Here is a 21,941-nt window from a genome sequence, read left to right as displayed (position 1 = left end):
GCAGACCTCTCTCAGAGGCCGTAACATTGTGTCGATCCTTTCCAGGATATTTCGACACCGTAACATTGTCTCTGAGATCTCAGAGTCCGTAACACTGCCTTCAATAATGATAGGAAATATCATCACCAGATTGTTACAAACATAATATACTCATTCCTTCTATTATCAATCCAATAGCTAATTTCAAGATCTGGGCACAATACCGTGGCTACTGCTGCAACTCACAAAAAGAATTCTGAGGAGGCTTTATTCAATAAAACTGATATCCTCATACTGTTCATGTCAGGTAATTTTGATGCTAATATCAATTCACTAATATGCTACTGCACTTCTAGCTAAATGATGTGGGATCATACAAACAACTGACAAAGATAGATCTTTTCGGGATGATGTGATACTTAGACTGCCAGTGGATGAAATAAAAGAAGAATCTGTAGCAGGTATAGAATACTGCCTATATGTTGGACCACAGAAACCTCCTATGCCTGATGAAGTTGACAAGAAACCTGGGTTACCCCAGTCTTTAGCAGACTCAAAAAATTTAAGTCTAAGTCGTGCAAGGATGCTTGATCATGGTTTTTTTTGATAAGTAATTATTGGGGGTGTCCCAGAATTTGGAGGGTATAACATAAAGTTGCAAGAGACCAAGCCAGCTGATCCTAGTTCTATGCTCACTGTAATGAAAAAAATGCCTAGTTGTGAGTGAAAAATGTAATCAAGAGTATGTCATTATCACAAATGATTTGTAACTGTACAAGGAAGTAGCTAAGCTGAAATTCCGCTCTCCCCACTCTTTAGGTAAACTGATCAGCAGGTCTCGTGGAATTATGATTATGAGCTTTGTTGGTTGTGTAGGTAATTTAATGGCTGGATATTCTCAGATCAACATTGGGTGGTGTTTCAAATATGCTTACTGAAAAAGACTTCCCAAATAATATCAGACCCCTGCGCATAGTAGTAGAATAAATACTGCGTCCCATTATATGTACAACATCTACTTATAGGGACTTAATAGCAGATCTTGAAGCTTGTTCTACCGGGAGCGAAACAGTAAAACTTTGGGTATACAATTTAATTAAGCCTGTTATGATCATGATGATATTTGTGAGAGCAGAGCAAGAAGGGGACTAGCTGCTGCACCTATGGTCTGTCGAATCTATGTTACCATATCTTTACGCAGCCAAACACAAACTATGCCAGATATGCACTACTTTACTTATGTGAAACGCAAAGGCTTCCAGAAGATATCGAGGTCAAATTCTTGAAAAGAAATCATGTCACTTGTCATACTGCAGGTTTATGGAATGGCATGTGGTCTGACATGTTTATAGTTGCTACTTTCATGAGGTAAGGCCACGGTCCATCAGGCATTATTAGTAATGCACTGAATCAACAAAGTATCAAGAGATGCTATAAGTCTTCACACGTGCAGTCAACTAATAAATGATAATGCTTCAGTTATTGAGAAGAATCTAAAGGGACCCAAAACCGTCCATAAAGAAGAGTGAAAATAAGATTAAATATGGCACAAATGACAAGTCAAAAATAATGTTTATAGTTATTAATTATTTTCATAATATGCTTAATTTCAGGTGGTTTCTATCGCTACAGTAAAAAAAAAAAAAAAAAATGCCTTTCTATGGTGAAATGCCTTTCTATGAAACAGAACTGATAGACTCCAGGGTGATAGGTTCAACTGCAATTCGCAATGTTGATTTTAGTGATGTTATAGTGCATGAACTTGCTCCAATACCCACATCATTCTTCACAGAGTCTAGTGAAATGTCTATTCCCACAAATAAAGCCACTTTGAAAAACAAACTAAAAGTTGAAGAGTCTGGGCGACTATTAAAGCCAAATGTAGTTGTGATAACTGTGCTATCATGTGGGTAATAACTTGGCCCAATGCAGGAACTGTTAGGGACTATTGTAATGCTGATTGCTCTTACTTACTGGAAAGACTTGATAAGCGTGATGTATATATTATTGTTGATCAATACAATAAAGACAGTATTAAAAAGGGTACAAGAGAGTCAAGAGCCAAGTCAATTGGTAGAAAATATAAACTTAGTATGATTAGGCCTCTCCCTAGAGCGAATTGGATATTGAAAAGACGTTGGTAGCCTAATGCATACATATATATATATATATAGATATATATATATATATATATATATATATATATATATAAATATATATATACACATATGTATATATATACATACATACATATATATATATATGCTTAAAAAATCACAGTAGATGCACGTGACTTCATAAATAAGCGAATCCCACAGGAAAATGATAGTCAGAAATCCATGCGCTTTCGTCTTTACTTGTGACATCCTTCTGTAATGCTTACCCTTTTGACAATTAACCATCTGGTATTCTTGATCTTGTTTTGTACCTGAGACCTTTCTCTGCAATTGTACTTCATTAGCTCCTTGACAATGTCTGAGTAAAGAAGAAAAGCGCTTGGATTTCTGACTATCGATTTTCCTGTGGGATTCGCTTACATATATATATACATATATATATATATATATATATATATATATATTGATATATATATATAATATATATATATACATATGTTATATATTACATTTTTTATATATATATATATATATATATATATAGATATATATATATATATATATATATATTTAATAGCCACAATGCCCTGTTAACTTTTCGAAGCCTTCGCGCTGTTTTTTGGATACGCTTGCCACTACAGTACCTTAAGATAGAAGTTAAAAGAAATATGAAGAAATGATGATGTCTGGTAGCGATACCAAATATCATATTTTCCTCATATTTGTTTGAACTTGGATCTTATGGCTTTGTAGTTAAAAGCGTATTTCAAAAAGCATGAAGAATTTAAGAAGTTAAGAGGGCATTGTAGCTATTACAATTATATATGTGTCTTGTAAAAATGTCCTGTAGATTCTATATATATATATATATATTATATATATATATATAGTAATTATATATAAATATATATATATTATATTATATCTATTTTTAATATATAATATATTTATTTATATATATATATATATAGATATATAGATAATATAGATATATATATATATCTATATATATATATATATTATAGATATATATATATGATATATATAAAGATTATTATATATATACATATAATTATTATATAATATTAATACATATATAGATATATTATATATATAATATTATATATATAATATAGATAGGCTAGAATAACGTATTATATATATTATATTATCATTATATATATATATATATATGAATATATATCTATATATATATATATTATATATTTATTTATATATTATATAATATTATATTATATATATATATATATATATTATTTATTATTATAATATTATATATATATATATTTTATATATATATATATATATATATATACTATATATATCTCATTAAATATATATATATATATTTATTTATTATATAATTATATATGTATTATATATATATATATTATATTATTTAATTAATATATATATATATATATATACATTTATATTATTATATATATATATTAATAATATATTATATATATATTTATTATATATATATTATATATTATATATTAATATATAGATATATATATATTATAATATATATATAGATATATATATATATATATAGCAGGTGAAAGGGCAAAACAGCTCAATACATTGGGTTGCTTTATTTTTGCCAACGTTTCAAGACTATGGTCTCATTTTCAAGGCTATAAAAAACAAAAATACATGAATTACAAACTTGTCCAGCAAATTAACATAAATTGTTACATACAAATAATCACGAGAAAAAATAAATAAATACCTATATAGTTCCTATTTTAGAAATTTTAAATAAAAATCAAATAACTAAAAACACACAATGTATTAAACACTAAGTAAAAATTGTTAAAAAATTAAAATATGTAAAACAAACCTTGCAACCCGAGGTTCGGTTGCTGAAAGGCCTGCCAGAGCGAGGAGGAGTTGCGATAACCAAGGAAAGAAGATAAGAGTGGGCGGTCTAAGCAATGTACAATGGAACTGCTGTAGTGTTGTTATTCAATGTTGGAACGAGGTGCTTAATGGCCAAGGATTCAAGTATAGGGAGTTGGTTTTCATTAGGGCTGGATAAAATTATCTGAAAATCATCGTAGTTGATTCTGCATTTGCATATTTGTGCATGGTTTCTTATATATGAAAGCTCTGGACTAGAAAGCTTCATCTCTGTGCGGTAACTAATGCCTATGTGTGAGTCACATCGTACTTTTAGCAATCGGCGAGTGCTTCCAATGTAAGTCTGTTCGTTGTACGAACAGACTTACATAATTTCTTCTTCTTAATATAAAGATAATAATGCAGGTTTTATTAAAAATAATGACTGTTTCAGCCGAGTTTATTTTGTATAGAAGTTTCTCTATTGTTCTTCAATACTGACTTTTCTTCTGTATTCAAGTTGGCTAATTATTAAGACGCCAAATGGGGGATTCATGTCAAAAACGTGGTATTTGTCAAATTGAATACATTATTCAAAATGCAGTACCTACAAACTGAGTCTTTGTAGGTGCTGCATTTTGTATAATATATTCAATTTGACAAATACCACGTTTTTGACATGAATCCCCCATTTGGCGTCAATAATAATTAGCCAACTTGAGTACAGAAGAAAAGTCAGTACAAAATAAACTCGGCTGAAATAGCCATTATTTTTCAATAAAACCTGTATTAATGAAGGTTTTCTTCCAGAAAAAAAAAATAATAATAATAATAATTATTATTATTATTATTATTATTATTATTATATTATTATTATTATTATTATTATTATTATTATTCAGTAGATGGACCCTATTTCTTTGGAACAAGCTCAGAGAGACACCTGACTTGGAATTTAAGCTTTCCAAGTATCTGGTGTTCAGTAGGAAGAAGTAAAAGGAGGTAAAGGGAATTTCAGAAAGAAATCTCACTTGTTATAAAAGAAAAATAAATTTATAAGTCAATAAATAGATAAAAAAAACGTATTAACATGCAAGGGGATGCTATTAGAGTAGTAATGCATTGAACTTCTAAAGTTCCAGTTACACGAAAGGGGGTTGGTTATACTGATTTTTGACAGAAGATTCGGCGACTTTAGCTGACGTAATTCGGTGTGTTTTTGGGTATTCCAAGGAAGTTTTAGCTCATGTGAGTGAGCATATTGGTGCAACGTAATGCAGTTATTGCTTTGATGACTAGAGTGACAGTGAATTAACAGTGTAAAGTAATTGACAGTGAGTTCCAGGGCCGGGGGAACTTCAAGGAAGTTCTACATCATCCAGATTTCCTTATGGTTGCCATGGCAACGCAGTCTTGCCAACCATACACATCACACCATGGCCTTAACCAGAATGGTGGAGTTTTTGAGAAGGAAAAACTCATTTGGAATTCATTATCTGGAAAATGAACGTGGTGACACGGACGATGTATTTGGTATATTAGGAAAGATTCAAGCCAATTTTATGCAAGTATATGGAGTTCAACAAGTAGGGTTCAGCAAGAAAATAGTGAAATTTGGATACCATGCAGCTGAAGAATTTGAGAGAATCATGAGAGATTATGACGGATGTATTCTGGCTTTAGATGATAAAGAGGTTAGTATTCAAATCGTTAACCAATCAGCAAGTAAAATCATTGTCCCTATTAAAAATGCACCATTTGAGCTAACCAATGAAGACTTAAGTAAGATGCTCTCGTCATATGGTAAGGTATTTAGTATTAGAAACCAGGCTTCTACGTCTGGCACCTTAGCTGGGAAGAATAATGGCAACAGAACCGGGTTGATGGTTCTAAAGAAACCTATTCCTTCGACGTTGAGACTTGGTAGATTGTTGTTGTTGTTCTATTCAAGATGGAATAAGATAAGTTGAGTTACCTAGAGGTCCCGTTTTCAACGCTCATGTGCATGACGTCACCTGGAGACTTGGAGAGTTCAGCCAGGCGACACATAGGCGGAGAATATCCCGCGTTTTTTCACAGATATTTATGTTTTCATTTGCGAGGACAGGTTCATCATGGTAATATGTGCCATATATGGGTGCTCCATTTCTTATAAGACCAATATAACTGATGGAAGTGAAAAAACTAGATTTTACCGTTCCCCAAAAGATGGAGAACCATGCAAGAAGTGGTGGATATATGCAAAAGAAGTGATGGTATCAATGCCAAAACTGCACGAATTTGTTCGTCACATTTCCAACCTAATGATTTTGCTAGAAACCTTGGGCACGATATTGCTCAATTACTGCCCTAAGACTGCCCGAAATCTAAAATAAGGTGCCATACCGACACAAAATCTTTATAATAATGTTACTGTTGCTTCAGGTAAGCCTATCATTAATATCTCGTCACTTTAACTTGGTTTACTAGGCATATGTATGTTTCATGTAGCATTTTGGTCAACTAAGCGAACTGTATATGGATAGGCTCACTAAGAAAATTAAGAGATTATATGAATACATCAGTTACTTTTCTCATGCAAGTAAACCTTTAGCCACGATCGGAAGAATGTCTCTGAAGATCGGATGGAGAGAGAGAGAATTTTGCAAAAATGTTTTCGTGTGCTTAAATACTGTTTCTTGAGCTTTAAATTATATTAAAACGGTTTGGTTGCTTCGAAATACGTCCTGATATCATATGGATAAACTACGAAAAATGTATGTATGTTTATAAGTTTATATATATATATATATATATATATAGATATTATATATATATATATATATATATATATATATATATATATACACATACACACACACACACACACAAGTTACTGAAGCATGTGCGTTTATTTTTTCACCAAATCAAAATGCCAGAGCGATGAAAAGGGATCTGACTTGATGAACCTGTGCATGAAATATGATATGGTAAAGAAAGGCAGACATGCTTTCTCGAACAGTCCACGTCAAGTCGAAATACTTGATCAAATGATTGATTTTACTAGTAATGCTAAAGTGAAAGGCAAGATGTCCCCGTTCCAGAACGGCGTTATTATTTCATCTAAATCAGTAAAAGGATTGTATAACAAGTTGCATGAACTGTATGGATTAGAGTGCTTGTTGACAATTCTGTTATGTCAAGACATAGTCGAACATCTTTTCTTTCATACGACAAATTGGTCATTGTCATGATCATCCGTCATCTTTGGAATTTAAATATAGACTACGGTTATTCATAATGGGTAGAGACAATAGTTTAACCAGTCAGGGTCTTAATGTTTGTAATAATGATGAAGGTACATCTTGTGTCACTACAGAGTGCTTAAAAGTAAGTGGTCCATCACAAAGCTCAAATGTTGCTCCCAATGATCTAGATTCCGAGTTATGTATCTCTGCGTGTCTCATGAAGCACCTTCTACCTGTTAACAATGAGACTGAGACTGAAGATGATCAAGTTGAAAATTTGATAGAGATAGAAACTGAAGTACTGATAGGAAATGAGTCCTTAAGTTATTTGGGAGGGATCGTAGCTTTTAGATTTGGAAATAAGTATATATCATTAGGCTCAGCTGATGTAGATGAAACAGGCGAGGACTGGATATCATATGTAAAGAGAAAGGTATTATATAGGCCGCCTAATCATTTTAGCGAAAATCTATAGGAATTGGAAGATTTATTCAAAATTTTCCATGGTGATGCTCTAAAACCAAGAGTCGGAGCAGTTTCAAATCTTACTGACATATTCAAGGCCGCCAATATTGATGTTCCGAAGGAGGTAATGAGGCTTTTTTTTTTTTTTTTTAGATGTAGGCTTCATTTTAGAATAGAAATAATAAATTCTAAGAAGGAAAAAATTCGTAGCAAAGGTGTGAAAAAGATAAAAAATATTGTTCAGTAATATTGAAAAATCGCTTGATTGAAACAAGTGAGAGAGAGTGAGAGAGTTAATTGCAATGAGAATTCCAATGAAATGTTAGGAATAAAGCTTACATCATGCGTACATTTTTATTTCCATTGTTATTATATTCCCTATCATATGTATTTGTATTTTGGAAATATAGCCATAAAGAAATTAATATTAGCCTTCTTTCTTAAATGCAATGTTAGGAATCCAAAAAGAGGCATGAACAATAAGGCTGATGGTCAAGATCATAGCTACAGGACAGCGTCACATATACTCTCAGGAGTCTCCAGGTGACGTCACAGCTGAGCTCCCGGCACCACGCGCGGTAGCTCACATTAACTTATTCCATCTTGGTTCTATTACTGCGGATAAGCGGTATCAAATGTGGGAATGAAGGCCATTTGGCTGTTAATTGTACTGCAGAAGAAATTGTGACTGAAAATGAAAAGGAATTTCCAATTTTACCTAAGAAAAATAATGAATGCAATTCGAAGGATAATTCTCGGAATGACCAGGGAAATAATAAAGTTCAGGAGGAAGTCCAACAAGGGAATAAGGTTCAAACGCAAGTCTCGGTAGAGGAACAAGTGCAGAATAAAGCAGTGAGAAGACAAGGGCGGGAGGATCGAATGGAGGAGGATCGAACGGAGGGGGGTCGAACGGAGGAAGATCGACAGGAGGAAGATCGTCAGGAAGAAGATCGTCAGGAGGAATATCGACAGGAGTACTCTTCTAGTGGAAATGTCGAGATATTAACCCAAAAGGAAAATGAAAACGGAAACGTTATTGAGGTTACTGTTTCGAGCAGGATACAATGGAATTGATTACTAACTTGAATGTGGAATTAACGACCTCTCAGTGTCAAAATACCCCTAATATGTCCTTTTATGATTTAGAAGGGAAAAATATTGATGACAATAGTATTTCAAATGTGTTACCGATAAACAAAACCGTGGCCGATGTACATATGGATTATAAATCGGATGTTCGGTACATAAAGAGCTATCCAGTTATTTGACTCTAGTGAGGAAACTATACCTGATGTTCTGAAAGGTGAAGAGGACAATTCCTCTTATACTGAAGGTTCAACACAAGGGATCAAAACGGCATTAGTGGCTGATAGTATGGATGGAAACGACGAGTATGACATTGTTTCTTCAGTTGAGGGTAACGGGAAATTAGTAATCAGAAAAAAAAAAGGTACACTCTAAGAGAACTCAGGGTTCCCTAGGGTTGAAAAGACCGGTTGAGACATTTACGTCGAAAGACAAGGAGACTAAAAGGAGGAATATACATACTGAGGGCAATGTTAAACGGACTAGTGATGATAAGTTTTGGGGGGAAAAAGACGATGAATATCTAGAATATACAGAAACTGAAATTCGTGCCGAAGAAGCCCCTATGTTTACAGTTAATAATGAAATGCAAGAAAAGTTTTTATCCTTCTTAAAAATTAAACTTGATGACAGTGATAGGGAAGAGTTAAATAAGGATTATTCAAAAGGGGAAATTTTGAAAGTTACCAAAAGTTTTAAGAAGAATCGTACACCTGGAATCGATGTTCTGCCAGAGGAGTTTTATTTAGAGAAATGGGACGTAGTTGGGGATGATTTTTCTTCATTGGTAAAATATGTAATGAGAAATAAGGTGATTTCAGGTTCGCAAAGGAAAGGAGTCATTACACTTATTCATAAAGGCGGAGACGAAAAAGAGTAGAAGAATTGGAGACCAATTTCTCTCCTTTGTGTTGATTATAAAATAATTTCTGAAAGAAGTCCTAGATAAAGTGATTGATACTAGTCAGTTTTGCTGTATTCCAGAACGAATCATTGTTCAATGTAATTAGTTTATCAGGGATGTTATGTATTATGTTAATTCTACTGATATGAACGCTGCCCTTCTTAATTTAGACTGGTATAAGGCTTTTGATATGGTTAATACAGAATGTTTAAGTCTTTGAAGTGTCTAGGGTTTGGAGACGAATTTGTAGGGAAAATAAGTATGCTATATAATCAAACAGAAAGTGCAATGTGTGTAAATAATATTATAACTTCCTTTTTCCCAATAATAAGGTCAGTCAGGCAAGGCTGTCCACTTAGCATGATGTTATATGCAATCTATCAAGAATCGTTCTTTATAGCAATTAAGGAAAATATTAATGTGAAACCTTTTGTCTTACCTGATCACAGTTGGTTATGCTGATGATGATAATATAATAATCATAACAGAACATACTTTAAGAGAAGTGGATAAAATTGTGCAGGAATTTGTGTTAGGTACAAATAGCAAAATTAATAGAAATGAAAAGTCAAAACCATTCAGTATGGGTGGTTGGAAGAATAAAAGGGACTGGCCCCTTACATGGATAAGGCAGAATGTTACTTCATTGATCACGCTAGGTATCCATCATTGTAATGATTATAAGGAAAGTCTAAAGAATAATTGGGAACATGTCTTAAGTAAAATGGATAACTATTTGAAAGTGCTTCATGCAAGGAAATTGAACCTTTTTCAGAGGACGTCATATGCAAATGCTGCATTCTGGCAAAAGTATGGTACAATAATGCAAAATTATTGTATCCCTTAACTCATAATTATGGCATCAGAGTTGAGAGACTAGTTTTTAGATATTTGGGGTGGTAGATATGAACCAATTAAACGATCTACAATGACGACTAGAGGTAGGACTGAAGGTGGTTTGGCTGTTTTCGATGTGAGAGCTAAAGCTAATGCTATTATTGTTAATACGTTTTCAAAAACTGTCATATTGAATAAGGGTCCTCAGAGCTTGATTCTGCATTATTGTTACTTTAGGTTGTGTAAGTTCTTTGACTTAGACTTTAAAACTCCACAAGTATTTTGCTATCCCACACCATATTACAGTTATACTATTGGCTTCATAGTTAAATTAAAGGAGGTTCATAATTTTCCAATGTTATCTAATAAGAGTGTTTACCGAAGTATTTAAAAAAAAACATGACATATCTGTAGAATATAAATATCCTTCATTTGACTGGAAAGTAATATGGAAGAATTTTTGTGATGTTGAACGTTTCGTGGGAAAGGAGATTATCTTCAAGCATCTTCATGATATACTACCTGTGAAAAAACGTCTTCACTTTTTAAATTTATCAAGCAATTCCTTATGTGAAATATGTAATATAGAGTAAAGTGCTATTCACCTTTTTTTATTTTTGTAAAAGAACTGAACCAGTTTTCAAATGGCTGAGAAGTGTACTTAACAACGCTTGTAATTTTGAGCCGGAGAACAATACAAAATTTTTATATTATAACTTAAATACCAAAGATAATTGTAGGAGGGATGTGTGTATATTTTTATTGTGTTCTTATATATATATACGATATGGTGTACTAGAAATGGTTTGAATATGGTTGCAAATGATATCATAAGTTTACCTATTAATAATATCAATAATTACAGGAGAGATTTGGATTTAATACATGACAATAGAATAAAGAATAATCACGGTTCCTTTATAGAAAAAATAGATTTTTGAAAGATGAGAAAATTTATTTTAATTATATTTTCTTCTGAAAAATGAATAGTTTATAAAAGTTTCTAATTGTAAATAATTATCGCTTTGTTTATGTACAACTTTCACTATGTAAATTTACACTTATGTATCTCAAGTCTTTAATAAAAAAAAAAAGTTACAGAACATCATCTGGGAGGCTATTTCACAGTCCAACGATGTAAGGAATAAAGAAACTCTGAAACTAAGAAGTTCGACAGCGAGACACATTTACTGCATATTGGTGCTACTGTTCAGCAGAAACATTTATCGATCCTTCAAACATTTGATTCTGCTAGCTATGATTTCATCTGCTTTTTTGTTTGCAATCTTATGTCATCTACTAAAATGTGGTTACTCCCGTCACCGGTCAGCAAGACACCACTGCAGTACTAAATAACTAAAGGAAAGTAAGTAACTGGCCTTATTACAAACAAAAGATGAGTTCATTGGATGATAAGTTAGATGTTTAGTATAAATCGACTCCACACTAACCGGCATAGTTAGATTCCAGAGAACAGGTCACGAGTCACATGGAAAATTGGCATTATTCGAAATTTAGTCCAGCTAAGACTGCATTAGAGAGTTTTTTTTTTTTCCAGAATACTATACAGTCGTCTCTTACCTTTTACGAAACCAGTTATTTCTTCTGAACAACGTTTTCTATCATTGAAAGCATTGCACAAATTGTTATAACTATTATAATGCTTAATCTAAATTACTGCCATTGTCTTCTAGGATGACCTTGAATACCTCTATTGAATCTTTGTTATTTTACGTCCTGCTCCATGAATGCTTATTTATCAACACTGCAAACCTCTACAAGGGGTGCTTTCCTTACCCTTTATTGTTCAACAGTAGCTGGTAACAAGGAATAACCCATTAACACACTGACCTATTCGGTTACCTAAAAACAGAGATAGAGTAACACATAGGTAATTTGATGTAATGCTTATTGTGTTTGTAATGTGGCAGGGAGAGGGAGACAGGAAGAGGGACCAAAGAAGACTAATCAAGATTCACGGGATATCGAAACTTAAGATGCATATCTTCCGTACAATTTTTCTTACTGATTTATGCAGTGCGAGAAGTGTGGGAAACTGCAGGGTCATAGAGTCAGCAGGACGTGTTTGTGAATGGGAAGATTAGGAAATGAGATCAACGTTCCATCATCTCAACATACCATGCAGGCACTTGTCACAAATTCATTAACTCTGGCATTACCACTTTTGTCAAATAATCAGTTACGCCATTGCTATCTAGAAACAAAAGTTGGTTGCCTTTGCGTCTTCACAGTAAATTCAGTATTAAATTGAACTATTGTCTGTCTTGAACAAGAAGTTTGTTATTTGCTTGATGATCAAACACGGGTGGTGAAAAACTTCGGCCAAAAACAGAATCGTACTGAGAAGCTGCGCCTCAGGATGCTCTTTATATGCCCCCAACAAATCAACAATATTGTTCTTTCAATTCTAAACCGTGAAACCCCTAAACAGATGGCTGATTTTGCTCTATCTTACCTTGCTATATGAATTCCTGTGGAACTATTTGGCTGTTTTCATCTTTATTTTTGTTTAACTTTTTAATTTATGTTACTGGGTAAATAGGCAGTAAGTTTTGTTGCTTTGTTGTTTTTCTGACGGATTTTTATGGTTAAATCCATATATATATACGTATATATATATACATATATATATATATATATATATATATATACATATATTATATAATATATATACGACACCACACACACACACACACCACACAACAAAATATATATAGATACTATTATATTATATATATTATTAACATTATATATACACCAGGCCACATAAGATAATATAAAATAGGTGGTTATTAGTTCATATATACATTATAGTAACTATATATACTATAATTATAGATATCTTATTATATATATATTTATATTTAGCTATTATATATTATAATTAATATATATATATATACCTATTATGATATATATATTATTATATAAATATATATATAATATATATATATTATTTAATAGATATTATATATATTATATATATAAATAATTATAATATAATTATGATATATATATATAACTATTATATATATGTATATATACCCTTTATATCCTATAATGCGTGTGTTATATATACATATATATATATATATATATAATATATATAATAATATTATATAATATATATATATAAATTATATTTATTATTATATTATAGAGATATATGTGTGGGGTGTTATATATATATATTAATATCATATACTATATATAATAATTAATATATAGTAATATATGGATTATTATATATATATATATATACTATATATTATAGATATTATAGTAGATATATTATATGGATTTAACCATAAAAATCCGTCAGAAAAAACAACAAACGCAAACAAAACTTACTGCCATATTACCCAGTAACATAAAATTAAAAAGTTAAACAAAAATAAAGATGAAAACAGCCAAATAGTTCCACAGGAATTCATTCAATAGCAAGCATATATATTACTATAATACGGTATATATAAAGAAGAATACGAATTCGTAGATATGATATAAGTATAATAATATAGAATATATAGCTCATTAGATATATAGACATAGATTAAGAGATATAATACTTTATAAAGATTATTATATATTAATAAGAGATATATATATATATATTTATATATGATAGGGTAATACATACCTATATATATATATATAATAGTATTTAGAATATATATAGATTATATATATATATATATAATATATATCTATTCTTAGATATATTATATCAGATATACTATATTATATATAATAATATATATATATATATTAATGAATATATATAGAATATATATAGATATTAGTATTATATATATACTATAAGTATAATATATACATGAGAGAATATATATAATAAATATAATATATATTATATTCTAGATCTATATATATAATATTATTATACATATATAATATAATATATATATATGTATATACCTATATATATATATATATATATATATATATATATATATAATATATATACCTATATATTATATATATATATATATATATATATATATCATATATATATATATTATATATATATATATATATATATATATATATAAATATATATATATATATATATAATATAGGTATTATACAATATATAATTAATATATATGTTGATATAGATATAATAGATATATATATATATATATAATACTATATATATAATATTTATATATATATACTATCTATATATATATATATCATATATATATATATTATATATATATATAAGATAGATATAATTAATATAATTATTATAGATATTATATTTATATTATTATATTAATATATTGGATATATATACCTATATATATAAATATCATATATATATATATAGAAATATATATCTATATATGTATATATATATAATATTATAGTGTAATATTATAATATATATAATATAGATATATATTATATATATTATTTATATAGATATATAGTATAATTATGTATAATATATGGATTTATTATATATAATATATATATATATATATATATAGATATCATATATATATATATATATAGATATAGCCTAGAACTTATAAATATTATATATATACTTATAATTACATATATATATATATATATATTAGTATATATATATATTATTTATATGTAATATATAATTGTATATGAGTTTATATATAATATATATATATATATATATATATATATATATATATATTTATATAGAATATAATATCTTATAATGTATGTATATGGTATATATAGAATATATATATATATATATACTATAGATAGTATATATAGGGATATATCATATGATATATAGATATATGGATATATATATGGATATATATATCATATATATATCTAGATAATATATAATATATACATATATGTTCATATATAAAATATACGTGATATATATATACATAATAAATTATACGTTATATATATATATATAATAGATATATAAATTATTATATATATATAAATATATACGTAAAGATATAATATATGGAGTTTTAACGCCAATAAAAGAAAAAAATCCGTCAGGAAAAACAACAAAGCAATAAAACTTACTGCCTATTTACCCAGTAACATAAATTAAAATGTTAAACAAAAATAAAGATGAAAACAGCCAAATGGTTCCACAGGAATTCATATAGCAAGGTATGATAGAGCAAAATCAGCCATCTGTTTAGGGGTTTCACGGTTTAGAACTGAAAGAACAATATTGTTGATTTGTTGTGGGCATATAAAGAGCATCCTGAGGCGCAGCTTCTCAGTACGATTCTGTTTTTGGCCGAAGTTCTGCACCACCCGTGTTTGATCATCAAGCAAATAACAAGCTTCTTATTCAAGACGGACAATAGGTATATACAGATTAATATAATATATGAATATATATATGTATATATATATATATACATATATATTATTAGATATATATATACATATATATATATATATATGTGTGTAATGATGTCCACTTTTGTAGTATTAATTGTTTGCTTTTGTTGATCAAGGTGGTTATATGCGACAGTCATAACAATAATAAAACTATTTTGCCCCTAGAAGTGAAGTATTGAAGTAAATAGAATGCACACATTTCTTCAAGTAGATCTTCTTTTTCCTAACTTAAACCCATTTTTATATGGGGTCGCCATTGTGAATGAGTCGTCTCCATCGATTTCTTTCCTGTGCCTCGTTCTCATTTATACCTTTCAATACCATATCTTCCCCTACATAATCACGCCATCTCTCTCTTAGTCTTCCCTTCTTCCTTCTACCCCAAACTTCAATTTCCATCGTATGTCTTCCAACATGACGTTTCTCCCTTTGTAATAGGTATCCATACCATCGAAGCCTTCCTTCCTGTATTTTCTTCGATATTTCAACTACATTTGTCGATCATCTTATATACCCATTTCTAATCCTATCTTCCCTTGTTACTCCCGACATCCATTCAACATTCTCATTTCTGCTACATCCATCTTCTTCTCCTCTGTTTTCCTCATACTTGCTGTTTCTGTTCTATATAACATTGCTGGTCTGACCACCGTCCTATGAAACTTTCCTCTTAATTTCAGAGGGACCTTCTTGTCACAGAGGACTTCTGATGCAGACCTCCAGTTATTCCATCCTGCCTGAATTCGATGTCTCACCTCTTGGTCCATGCTTCCATTATCCTCTAATACGGACCCTAAATACTTGAACTTCTGTACTTTCTTTATTTCTGCCACACCCAATCTTATGCTACTTCCACTGTCCTCAGTAATACTGGAACACATATATTCGGTTTTTGATCTGCTTATTCTCATTCCTCTCTCCTCAAGTGCTGCTCTCTACCTCTCCAACTTCTCCTCCAACTCCTCCCTCCCCTCTGAACACAACACAATGTCATCCGCATATAATATGCATCATGGCACTGCTTCTGTAACATCCCTGGTCATTACATCCATCACGATGTTGAAGATGAATGGGCTAAGTGCTGACCCCTGGTGTAATCCAACTCCTATCTGAAATCCACCAGTCTCTCCAACACTGCTCCTCACTCTAGTATACACATTCCTGTACATCTGAATAATTCCGACATACTTTTCTGGCACCATCTTCTCCCTCAAACATCTCCATATTGCTTGCCTTGGCACTCTGCCATAGGCCTTTACAAGGTCTATGAATACCAGATGCAGGTCTCGTTGTTTTTCTCTGAATTTCTTCATCAGCTGCCTTATGCAAAATATTCCATCTTAGTACAAAAAGAGTAGTTTGGTCTGTCTGTCGGTTGTCTGTAAGCACTTTTCACCAGTGCGGAATCCCACGTAAGTGCTTAACAGCTGACGGACCAATTTTTTAGCATTAGGGGTTAAAGAGGGGTGAAGGAGAGCGGGTCTTTCCCTACTCAGTGACTACCTAACTAAGAAGACCAAGCCTTTTTAAATCGTTGTTGAATATGGCAAGATACAGGTGAAAATTAAATCCTGGAAAACTACTGCTCGGTTGGTAGTTTATGATAAACATTGAATTGTGAATTCTTACGTACTGACAAGTAAGGCAGGTACAACAACATAGGAAATAACAAAGAAAAAAAATAAAAAGTTTGAGCGTTAGCTAACAAAAAAAAAAAAAAAAAAAAAAAAAAAAAACCATCAGCGTTAGATAACTGTTACTTTAGAGTTCAGTCACATTGTCTGGGACTATGGCACCCGGCCTCACCGCCCGGGTACCGGGCCCCACTAACTAGTGTAGTACAAAATACTGGAGAAGCTACTGTTCAAGTCGTTGTTAAATGACAATTGGGTGATTAGAGGCCTGCGAGTGAAATAGAGTGAAGCGGTGTGGGTAAAAGAGAGAGGAGAGAGAGAGAGAGAGAGAGAGAGAGAGAGAGAGAGAGAGAGAAGGAAACTAACCAGCAAACTATGTCTGAGTATTTAAAAATCACTGTATTGTATGTGATGGTGGCAGGATATGGCATGAAGTCTAATGGCACTATTTTCTTTTTTGCTCGAAGGTAAGCCTGTACGATATATGTGTACCTTAAGTAGGAGCTTAGTACATCCCACTCAAATCCCAAAATTACACTTACGGCAATTAAACTTGTAAACTATGCAGGTACGCATGGGTCCGGGAGGGTGTCTTTAAAGCGAAGCAAACTTCCGATTGTAAGAGGGTTATTTGAAGTAAATCTGAATTCAACATATGAATACTATGATTTATACATGAATGGGACAGAATTATTAATGAAGGTTAGAGAAACATACATTATCTTTTTGGGAGCGTTGCAGACTACAGTTATTTGCTTAAAAACATTGTCTAAAAATTCTTTAATGATTTTATTGAACACGTTCAAGGAAGAGCAATTATTCTTAAAATACGGAACTAAAACCCTAACTTCAGATTAAAGTAATTCCAGTTGGAACAATGGGAAAAGGCTCGATGAATCAGAGTTCTACAAGAATTGGCCTTGAAAACAAGGGGATAATGACTAAAAAAAGTTAACCCAAGGCAGGTAATAATTTTCTGTCTAAAAATGCCAGTCACAAAATTTCCTTCGGAACGAGAGATCAAAATATATTAAAAGGAAATGCGGCCATTACTTTCTTTTTCCTCAGTCAAAGTAATATTTGGATGAAAACAGTTGACAAAATCTAAAAAAAAAAAAAAAAAAAAAAACGGGAAATGACGTCCTTCAGTGAAAAGTAAAGCGTGTCATCTACCTATCGTCTATAAAATATGGGTATAAAAGTATTTGAGCGCTGAATAAAATTTTTTTGTTCTAATTGACTCATAAAAATATTGGCCATACCATTTATTTGCTTAAAAACTTCCCATTGAAAATAAAATGATAGTCAATGACCGAGATTCCTAGAGTTTTTAAGATTATTTCTGTTAAAACCGTGGTAAATCGTATTCGGGTAGGAAATAATTTTCCGAGGATAATGGTTTTCGAAACCATTCATACTATCCTCAGAAAATTACTCCCTACTCCGAATAGGTAAATTAGAGCATGAATTACACGAAAACTCAATTTTCATCAGATGCGATTGTGCAGAAAATTTCATTTAAATTTGTAATTTTTAAACGTCCATGATAAGAGAAGGCCCACCTTCCTAGAAGTCTACCCAATTTTTTTTAAGCCACGACCCTATGAAGAGTAACTGTCTGCCTTTCTCATGCACACAGACGCCACCCACCCCCAACCCCCAAAGCCCCCAGACTAGAGAATAAGATTTGAATGTATAAATGGGCTTTTGGTCAACTTTTCCCATGGAAGTAGTACGACGTGGAATTGAAGGTGAATGAAATGAAAATTGGAAGCTATAGAGGTGATTAGATGGATCAGTGTTCTGAGAGGTTCAATCATGTGAAAAGAGTGGAGAGTGATAGGACGTTTACAACTGTGCTAAAGGAAATTATAAACATCTAGAAAGCTAGACAGTACATGCAAGATAACACAACTTTGAACTATACAAGTCATCCCTCTGTTGTTCATCTTCCCTTCTCAGTCAAAATACTACCTCACTCCTTCCCATATGCACTAAATATACTTAAGTTTTCACAGTTGCTTTTATTACTTCTATCCTAATAGAAATTTTACATATACTCGTTCAGTTTTTTTTCAACTTTCTCTCATCTCAAGATATCATGCAGACATTTGTCATAAACTCATTTACCCTGGAATTACCAAGTTTTGTCCAATATTCAGTTGTGCCATTGTTACCTAAAAACAAAAGTTGGTTGCCATTACGTCTTTACAGTAAATTAAGTATTAAACTGAACTATTGTCCGTCTTGAATAAGAAGCTTGTTATTTGCTTGTTGTGAATAACAATAAAGATATACATACGTCTTGTTGTCAAGTAAATTTCAGATGATCAGACCCCTGTGGTGTAGAACTTCGGCCAAAAACAAAATCGTACTGAGAAGCTGTGCCTTAGGAAGCTCTTTATATGCCCTAAGTGATCAACGATCTTGTTTATTTTTCCGGACTTTCCTGGATCATCACGCTAAGCATAAACATTGCGGTCCGCTTCCGATTAAGTCTGCTATGTTTAGTCTACTGCTTCAAAGCACTTATATTCTAAATAAATGGTCTATCAGATTACCATCGTGAGCGGACAACGTTTCTTTCATGATCACAAGCAACCTGATATCGAAGTTGCAATGAATTCCTGTGGAATTATTTGACTGCTTTCATCTATATTGCTATTTAACCTTTGAAATATCATTTTTTACGGTGTTTTTACGTTGCATGGAACCAGTGGTTATTCAGCAATGGGACCAACGGCTTTACGTGACTTCCGAACCACGTCGAGAGTGAACTTCTATCACTATAAATACACATATCTAACCCCTCAGAGGATTGGCTGTTTTAAGGAAGGAAAAAATCAGCAAATAATTCATCTTCTCTGTATTTGCATAATGTTCCTCGGCCATCATATTTTTTTCACAATAACCATTACTATTATCAGCATTAATATGTTTTGCCTGGGCTACTTGAGAAAAAAAGTAAACTTTCACATCATAAGTTGTTCCAGGTTTTGTAAAAGGACGGATAACATTATTATTATTTTATTTTGTCTTTAGTTCTAACAGAAACGTCTGCTATTATTCTGTAAGTGTTACTGTCTATCCACTACTGTTTGCAAAGTGAAAGGGATACTTTTTGTGAATTAATGTACTATTCTTCATACACCATTTTACTATGCTTTAGCACACACGTGTTAGAAGAGCTAAGCAAAATTAACATTAATGGTCGTAGTTTCTTCCATCTGAGATGAATATATCGGCATAGGATGTGTGGTTTCCAGAGAGATACTTCCCATTAAGGTTTGATCCATGACATGCCTTGAACCATCAAGCCCCTATACACCTGAAAATATTAATACCAACATCATAAGCACCAGAACTATGCAGAAAAGCAGAAAAAGGAAAGACATACCATGAGAATTATAGTAATATTGGTGGTAAAAATATTACTTAATATATCTCCACATGAAATGGAATGACTAAAGAAATTTTCATAGAAGTATAGCAATGAATTTACATTACTGAACCGATATCTGGAGGATGTATATCGTTATCGATGTCTTTGGCCGAAAATTTCATTCCATTGTGGTTTGTAAAGGTGTCATCAAGACTCCATTATATTCCACAATTTCCAGTTTGTAAGACAAACTTCGGTCGTGGACAGAAAAAAATTGTAATTGGCCAAATCAAATCTCATTTCATTCAGTGTCTCATCCGCTAAGGCGTGGATGTTGTCATTTCCTAACCAGAATTCTCCCTTCAGGTTACAAAAGCCAAGAGCATACTCCATCCATGTACGATAGAAGTCTTCCCTTGGTTCAATGCCAGCCCGACGTTGAATGACAGTCCATCCACCACCATCTGTCTCCATGTCACAGAAGACCTGGTTGAAAAGATAATTTGAAATACTCTCTAAGGGGACATCAGGACAACATTTGTAAGGAAAAATCACGTAGATTCCAATGGTGGTGTTGCCCTGTCTTTGTACATTTCATAGACGATGAGAGTTTGGGAAAGCAGAAACCTTCTCGAAATTCAAGATTAATACCAGTGTCCCTACTAAGGCTGCTTTCCATTGCATCATAAACATCCTGTACAAAGGAAATAATTCTATGATGACATTGATGATACACACGAGTCAAATTCTTAGGTATGTAAGGACTTGTTACTCTCAGAAGAAAGCATTTCAATCGTTGTAAATAAATAAATATCTTCCTCTTCCTTACTCTTGAAAGCTGCTTTTTCCAGAAATTCACAGAACAATGTTAAAGCAACACACAGCTGGAAGCACCAGAAGAACAGGTAAGATAAAAAACAAAAAGTATTCATTGACAGTACAATCATAAGACAAGTAAAAAAAAGTAAGACTATCGCTCAGAAATTATTAATGCTAGCTCGATGTTCAACATTAATCGAAGGTGAG

General features: G+C 31.7%; 1 protein-coding gene and 1 pseudogene across 3 annotated transcripts in view; both read right to left on the bottom strand.

The window, feature by feature from the left end:
• Positions 1-19,953, bottom strand: part of LOC135205671 (techylectin-5A-like) — a 107,844-nt gene extending 87,891 nt beyond the window's left edge. Inside the window, exon 1 of one of the 3 annotated variants that reach the window (XM_064236553.1) lies at positions 19,836-19,953. The gene's annotated coding sequence lies outside the window, so the exon portion shown is untranslated. The remainder of the gene's footprint in view (positions 1-19,835) is intronic. The other 2 variants (XM_064236583.1, XM_064236564.1) reach the window with 2 other exon arrangements.
• Positions 19,954-20,737: 784 nt separating this feature from the next.
• Positions 20,738-21,602, bottom strand: LOC135208605 (ficolin-2-like; annotated as a pseudogene).
• Positions 21,603-21,941: the final 339 nt, after the last annotated feature.

This window comes from Macrobrachium nipponense, chromosome 11 (genome assembly GCF_015104395.2).
Source record: "Macrobrachium nipponense isolate FS-2020 chromosome 11, ASM1510439v2, whole genome shotgun sequence".
NCBI classification, from domain to species: Eukaryota; Metazoa; Arthropoda; class Malacostraca; order Decapoda; family Palaemonidae; genus Macrobrachium; species Macrobrachium nipponense.
The sequence above is the reverse complement of the archived record's forward strand: the minus strand, read 5'-3'. Positions and strand labels throughout refer to the sequence as shown.